We start from the raw sequence: 8647 nt of genomic DNA, 5'->3' as shown, positions 1-8647 counted from the left end.
GGTTGGCGCCTGGTGAACTAGGTTGCTATTGAGGAAGCTCTCTGTCTGCATCTGCATGCGTACTCTGCAAGCCACCTGATGGTGTGATATGATCATCCCTTCTCTGTTCCATGCATGAATGGTGCGTGGGAAGAATGATGTTGGTAAACCTCTGGATTAACTTGAATTTTCTCGTTAGGGAAACATATATGGGAGGAAGTAATATGGTGTCCGACTCTTTCCGGAACTCACTCTCGCGAAATTTCAAGAGTAAACCAAACGGTGATGCACGACGCCTCTCTTGTAGCGTCTGCCATTGGTGTTTGTTGAGCATCTCTATAACGCTCTTGCGTCGACTAAATGACGCTGTGACGAAATGCACTTCCCTTCGTTGGATGTTCTCTATCTCTTATGTAAGTCCTACACGGAATGGATCCTACACTGACCCGGAATACTCAAGAATCGACCGGACAAGAGTTTTCCGTGCCACTTTTTTTATGGGTGAGCTACATTTCCTTAAGATTACTCCCATGAATCACATTCTACCATTTGATTTTCCTAATGTTTTATGTGATTATTCCACTTATAGTCGCTCTATATACTTACTCCTAGATATTTTATGATAAATACTGTTTCTAGTCATTTTTTGTTGATTGTGTAGTTGTACGATCGTGAATTTTTTTTCTGTATATACGAATATCAAATATTCAGTGCTGAGGACTAAGATGGAGATTACATTTCGTCCATATAACTCCAGAATTTCACGCTAAATGTATGTTTTAGACGTTTTGCCCACGACAATCGTACTGGCTCGTGATCTTCAGCTTTGGAGTACGTTTCCAGTTGACTTGCTATTTCACTCCCACGCTGTGCTGTACCTGTTATCCATACCGCAGCAGAACTGCGTCTGCAGAAAAGCCAGAACATGCAGCCTCTCCAACAATGCGCCATTCTCGTTGCGCAATTGTTGTAGCATGGGACGACATGTGTTCTTACTATTTGAAGTCCTGTTGTACTTATTCACCGTCTATGTTGGGTTTAACTCTCTTAGCAGTCTCTTGGCCAACTACACAACTTACAATATCACATTTTTTTTTGTAGAACTAAAATCTCTTTCATAAAAATCAACATGGATTCCTCAAACAGAGATCTTGCGAAACTCGTCTCCTCTGTTCCTCTATGAAGTGTGTAGTGTAGGAGACATCAGCGTTTAGATTGATGCAGTGTTCCTAGACTTCAGGAAGCCATTTGACATGGTCTTCTACTGCCGTTTAGTGAAAAGAATACTAGCTTACCGAGCATTGGACCAGATTTGGGCCTGGATTCAAGATTTCCTTGCAGAGAGAACTCGCCACATCGTTCTTAACGGAACAGGATCGACAAGTGTAAAGGTAATTTCGGGAGTGCTAAGGAAGTGCGATAGGATCGTCATTATTTACAAGTGTGTTTGTGTGTGTGTGTGTGTGTGTGTGTATTTTACAAAACGTAACGGTCCTATCGAACTTCCAGTACGATTATCGTGGACAAAACGTCTAAAACATAGATTCAGCGTGAAATTCTGGCGTTATATGGACCAAATGTAATCTCCATCTTCGTCCTCAGCACTGAATATTTGATATTGACAACTCAGATACTCTGCAATTTGTATCCTGTCACTCGGCGAGCAAAAATGTTTTCCTTCTTTGCTTAACTTTCCTTCTAATACCCGTTGACATAGATGCTATCACTGCCTTACGGTAACTGATACCCTTCTCTACGTTAACTATTCGAAAAGACCCTGTCTCAGGGTGCGATTTGCAGGGGGGTGGGGATTTCCCTCCCTCTGCATCAGACCATCCCCTCTTCTGGTTTTAGTTTATGCATCCCAACCTGGGATGTTTATTTCCCACGCACTGGAGTAAAACTTTACATATAATTTAAATTTGTGGAGCTGAACACTGAGAGTTTTTAATAAGTCTTACTATTAATATGTTTCAGTTTTCTATCATCAGAATACGTACAGCTTTTCACAAATATGCCTCTACTTTTTGAATTCTCCTCGTATACCTGTATATAGATGATTTTGTAAATAAGCTTTACCTATAATGTACTTTTAAAGATATAACAAGGGATGGCCTTTCTGATAGTGCACACGCGTGAATAGTGAGTTTCGGCATTAACATCTATTTATAAATAGCTGTTTAACCATGCGTAACGCCATGGTCCAAGCTAAAAACATACATAATTCTACTAACCCCCTAAGACATCCCCCCCACTGGTAAAAGCACAAATCGCACCTTGCCCTGTCTGTTCGTTGCTAGGATGTCAAAGACGTTACCTCATTAGTTCGTTCTCTAACTATATGTTCTGAATAATTTTCGGACAAGACATTCAGAATAATGTCATGACGAAGTGCTGAGTCCGCTGACGAACCCGCACCCTGGGCTTCCGTATAAGCCCTAGCCGTTACGGCCTCATGGAACTGAGAATGCAAAGTTTTTTAGAATCTGAATGTAATCCACCAGAATATTCGCTTCACGATGGAGGTGGAATATATGGCTGCCTTCCTTTACTTGTGTTGATCAGGAAGAATGTAGGTGTTGCGTTGAGACACACTATTTGTGGGAAGGCAAGTCACGCTGATTTGTATCTTGAGACTGGCAGTTGCCACCATCCATCTCAGCATGAAGGGATACGAGATGGGTGTCTACCATATCCGTTGCTGTTGCGGCGTTCATGCATTGGTTAAATCAGAGGTCGGCAAACTCTCTGGCACCTTAAGTGTGGCTGTTCTATAAAATATCTCGTGCAGTCGCTCGCGCACATTTCCGGAAAGGTGAAGTATCAACGCATATCTGCAAGTCATATTTTCGCATCGTGTTCTACAGTGTATTACTACCGAGAGCATGTATCCGCACAAAAAACTAGAATCGTAACAAAAATACGAACCCCTGCGGTTGACAATTCCAACCGCCGAAGCGCTTTGCGTCCCCTTCGAGGTTCCCCCACCAGCGGCACTTTCCCCACCACTTGCAGCCAGTCTGGACATTTAAGGGCAACAAGGTTTCAAATGCCATGAAAGCGCGGGGGAGGCACATGTGACTCATGCAAGAGTCCAGTGAGCCAGTCGGTAGACTGTCTCACTGCGGTTAGTGTTAGTCGCGTCCGCAGATAGCGTGTGGGCGATAAAAGAACTTACTCGAAGCATAAAGTTAACTATATTTTTTTCAATCTCAGTAAAAGGATTGAATTTTTTTGTTAGTTGCTTTACTATTATAAAATAAAACATTTATTAAGTACCCTATTCGACATGACCACAAAGAAGAAACAAAGGAAAGCGGAAGGCGAAAATCGTGTATTTAAAGTTTAATGCACCGATACTTCCACGTTTATTCGGAACTTCTACTGAGTTATCATATTCATCAGGAAAATTTGGCTCATAACAAGAAATCAGATTTGAAGAGAGACATTACAACTGAACAAGTGTCGTATTATGTAAATTGAAGGGGAACGGGGTGGAGGGAGGGGGAGAAAGAAAGGGAAAGAAACTAATAATATCAGCTGCATCGGGAATCAGCGGCGACGAATGAAAGCGTGTGTTGGAGCAGGATGCAAACCCAGGATATCTTGCTTACTAAGCAGTGGCGTTAACAACTGTGCCAGGCAAACATAGTTTATCGTAAATGCTCGCACTGTCTCTGCACGCACTCCGGCCGACACACATTCCCACCCAGCGCCACCCATCCGCAATCCTTGTCCATGCCCTCCGTACTCGCTAATTTCAGATGCCCAATGGAGCTCGCATGTAAATGTGCAACCGCACTGAAGTTCGTGGATTCATTGCCCATCGTGACGAATAAATTACATAAATGCATTCTTTCAGACATGTCACATAATACTAAATATCCTGTCGGTCTTGCAGAGAAAAAAGCCATTGACGAACGTCAGAAGAGTCAGGAAGCATCAAGTTCTGTATTTGATTACAGGAATTAGTCTTCCAGCAGTGTTAATGTTGTAAGTTTTGTAGTTAGTCAAGAGAGGAAAACCACACACAGTCGATGAATACGTACGAGGGGACTTCAAAGAGTAAGTTACACGTGCCGTCCCATGCTAAGAGCGTTGTGGAACAAGACTGGCTCATTATCGGATGGAGTGTATACTCAGAATTTTCTGCAGACACTGTTCTGCTGCGGTACGGATAACAGGTGCAGTACAGTGTGGAAATGAGATGGCGCGCCAACTGGAAACGTATTCCAAATTCGCGAGACAGTACGGGTCTCGTGGGCCGAACGCCTAAGTTGCTTACAGATTCACTGCGAAATTCGGACGCTATATGGACCAAATGTAATGTCACATCCAGGCGTAGTGAAATGATGCCTACAATTTGACTAAGGTTACACAGACGTGGGTTATACGATCAGGAATGTGGGCCATCGACATTGACAACAAATGCCCTATGTCCAGGAAATCGAGGAACTGATTCGCAGCAATCGCAGATTTTTCGACGATGAGGACATTCACACGACGGCCCTCCAATGGCTCCGTGACTGAGGACGAAATTTTTATCGTCGAGGAATTGAACGATCAGTAGGACGTTCCGACCGTTGTTTATAGAGACGTGGTGACTATGTTGGAAAATAGTATCAAACTGCTGTTTCACTTGGAAGTGTAGTGCAATATTATTGGACTGCCGTGATAATCTGTAACTTACGTTTTGAAGTCTGCTCATAGAAAGTTGTTTTATAAATGCATCCGAGAAGCCATTTCGGTATTTTAAGAACAAAGCAGATATTCTAAGAAACATTAAAGAGGTAACATTGTCTGTGAAAACAGTAAAAGATGGAACAGCAAAAACTTCTTCGAATATAAGCAATCAGCAAGTCGAAAATCTTATATTGGTTTCAGCTTTACTGATAGCAGTCGTCGAGTCTTCTGACATAAATGATACAACGCATGTTACACTTTTTGTACGATTTATTTCACCAGCATGCCCTGAAGAAGAACTTTTAGGGTTCTTCTCTGTCAAAGGTCAAGCACATGGAGAGAATACAGCAAATGATAGAATTGCGTGCGTTGGTAAACATCATATTCCACTCGATAGAATAGCCTCAGGATCAACAGATAGGGTGACAAGTGCGAACGTCATAAGAAATTAGTTTGTTGGTATTTATTTTGAAATAAAAATTAATATATGATACTTACTTACCACTGGATCATTGATTATAAATCATTTTGTGCCCTGAAATTTCCAAAAGAAATTTTCAAAGTTACATTGTGATTATCAACACGAATATGACTAAAGCTTTTAGCCATCACCAGTTTAAAGAATTTTTGGTTGAAATGGAGGCTGAGTCCGCAGATCTTATGCTGCATAACAAGGTACCCTGCTTACCAAGAGGAAAAGTTCTGAAAAGTTTCGCTGACTTATTAACAAGAATTATAGGATATCTGCTTGAGAAGGGTGTTCACTGTCCAGAACCACCGAACGATCCGTGAATCCAAAATTTTATTTTATGGTAGACATTACGGCTTACCTAAATCTCTTTAATCGTAAACTACACAGGAAAGGAAACACTTTCTTCACTGTTAGAAGCTCTTTCATTTGAAAACATATTATCTCCTTTTATTCAAGATATTGAAAGATAGCACTTGACTTACTTCCCAAGCCTGCTAAAATATCGCCAAGAAAATGATTCTGATTTTTACATTTTCTATTTGCTGAAAAGTGACATTTTGAGATCGTGCTTGTGTACGAAATATCGGCTGATTATTTCAAGGGAGAGGACAGAAACCAGCCACTATTAGTAATGCCATTTATTTGCACAAATAGCACCGTAACCGTACTCTAACCGCCAAGTTCATCTTCAGACAGCGTTTCACGTCAAGATGCACATTTATTGAAGTTTACTTAAGTTTTTGTCTCTTTATTCCCCCTTACGCTGCAAGATTCTTGGAATGGTGGTGCCCTACAGTAAAAACAATGTGATAAATGACCTCACTAAACGTAACTATCAAGTTTTATTCAATGCACGTATTAAAGATTTAGTGTCGAGTACTTAGAAAGGTTTGAGGAAATCTTTTGAACGTACAGAGGGGATGAACGAAAGGTGATGAAGAAATAATTATTCATTTGTTTTATTTCTTTGTTCTTCACAATCTCAGCCATCTGGAAAACTAAGGAAGGCCATACAACTCGCAACTTTATGTACATAAAAGATGTATATATTCATTATTTATTCCTGACGCTTATAAACATTAGGGAGGGAAAGTCTGGTATGGAAGAGGAGTGTAGGTGGGATAGTTGGGAGAAATCGATCTCAGCGAACGTACTTCAGTCAGATTGAGGACGTTTTTAGCCAAGCCCAATTTAGTAATATCCTAAATCAGTCAATAACGACGTGTCTACCTATATACCTAAAGTTCCATAACTTAAAGCTAACACTTGGTTTAAGAATCATTAAAGAAGTCTGTATACGTGGAAGAGGCCTGGAGACACTGGAAGGTCTCAGATAGATTATATAATGATAAGACAGAGATTTAGGAACCAGGTGTTACACTTTAGGACATTTCCATGCGCAGAAGTAGACTCTGACCACCATCTATTGGTTATGAACTGTAGATTAAAACTGAAGAAGCTGCAAAAAGGTAGGAATTTAAGGAGGTGGGACCTGGATAAACTGAAAGAACCAGAGGTTGTAGAGAGTTTCAGACAGAGCGTTAGGGAACGATTGACAAGAACGGGGGAAAGAAATACAGTAGGAGAAGAATGGGTGGCCTTGAGAGATAAAATAGTGAAGGCAGAAGAGGATCAAGCGGGTAAAAAGACAAGGGCTAGTAGAAATCCTTGGTTAACAGAAGAGATATTGAATTTGATTGATGAAAGGAGAAAATATATAAATGCAGTAAACAAAGCAGGCAAAAAGGGATACAAACGTCTCAAAAATGAGATAGTCAGGAAGTACAAAATGGCTAAGCAGGGATAGCTAGAAAACAAATGTAAGCATATAGAGGCATATAGCACTAGCGGTAAGATAGATACCACCTAGAGGAAAATTAAAGAGACCTTTGGAGAAAAGAGAACCACTTGTGTGAATAGCAAGAGCTCAGATGGAAAACCAGTTCCAAGCAAAGAAGGAAAATCAGAAAGGTAGAAGGAATATATAGTCTATACAAAAGCGATGTACTTGAGGACAATAGAAATGGAAGAGGACGCAGATGAAGATGAGATGGGAGATATGATACAGCGTGAAGAGTTTGACAGAGCACTGAAAGACCTAAGTCGAAACAAGGCCCCCGGAGTAGACAACATTCCATTACAACTACTGATAGCCTTGGGAGAGCCAGCCCTGACAAAACACTACCACCTGGTGAGCAACATGTATGAAACGAAACAGGCGAAATACCCTCAGACTTCAAGAAGAATATATTTCCAATCCCAAAGAAAGCAGGTGTTGACAGGTGTGAAAATTTCCGAACTATCAGTTTAATAAGTCACGGCTGCAAAATACCAACACGAATTCTTTACAGACGAATGGAAAAACTTGTAGAAACCGACCTCTGTGAAGATCAGTTTACATTCCGTAGAAATGTTGGAACACGTGAACAATACTGATCCTATGTATTATCTTAGAAGACAGATTAAGGAAAGGAAAACCTACGTTTCTAGCATTTGTAGACTTAGAAAAAGCTTTTGATAATTTTGACTGGAATACTCTCTTTCAAATTCTGAAGGTGGCAGGGGTAAAATACAGGGAGCGGAAGGCTATTTACAATTTGTACAGGAATCAGATGGCAGTTGTAAGAGTCGTGGGGCATGAAGGAGAAGCAGTAGTTGGGAGTGAGTGAGACACAGCTGTAGCCTATCCCCGGTGTCATTCAATCGGTATATTGAGCAAGTAGTAAAGGAAACATAAGAAAAAATTAGAGTAGGAATTAAAATCCATGGAGAACATATAAAAACTTTGAGGTTTTGCCGATAACATTCTAATTCTGTCACAGACAGCAAAGGACTTGGAAGAGCAGCTGAACGGAATGGACAGCGTGCTGAAAGGAGGATATTACATGTACTTCAACAAGAGCAAAACGAGGATAATGGAATGTAGTCGAATTAAAACAGGTAATGCCGATTGAATTATCTTAGGAAATGAGACACTTAAAGTTGTAGATGAGTTTTGCTATTTGGGGAGCAAAATAACTGATGATGGTCGAAGTAGAGAGGATATAAAATGTAGACTGGCAATGGCAAGGAAAGCGTTTCTGAAGAAGAGAAATTTGTTAACATCGAGTATAGATTGAAGTGTCAGGAAGTCGTTTCTGAAAGTATTTGTATGGATTGTAGCCATGTATGGAAGTGAAACATGGACGATAAATAGTTTAGACAAGAAGAGAATAGAAGCTTTCGAAATTTGCTGCTACAGAAGAATGTAAAAGATTAGACGGGTAGATCATGTAACTAATGAGGGGGTACCGAATAGAATTGGCGAGAAGAGGAATTTGTGGTACAACTTGACTAGAAGAAGGGATCAGTTGGCAGGACATGTTCTGAGGCATCAAGGGATCACCAATTTCCTATTGCAGGGCATCTTGGAGAATAAAAATTGTAGAGGGAGACCAAGAGATGAGTACAGTAAGCAGATTCGAAAGGATGTAGGTTGCAGCAGGTACTTGGAGATGAAGAAGCTTGCACAGG

The sequence above is a fragment of the Schistocerca cancellata genome, chromosome 2 (assembly GCF_023864275.1).
Source record: "Schistocerca cancellata isolate TAMUIC-IGC-003103 chromosome 2, iqSchCanc2.1, whole genome shotgun sequence".
NCBI lineage: Eukaryota > Metazoa > Arthropoda > Insecta > Orthoptera > Acrididae > Schistocerca > Schistocerca cancellata.
The sequence above is the reverse complement of the archived record's forward strand: the minus strand, read 5'-3'. Positions refer to the sequence as shown.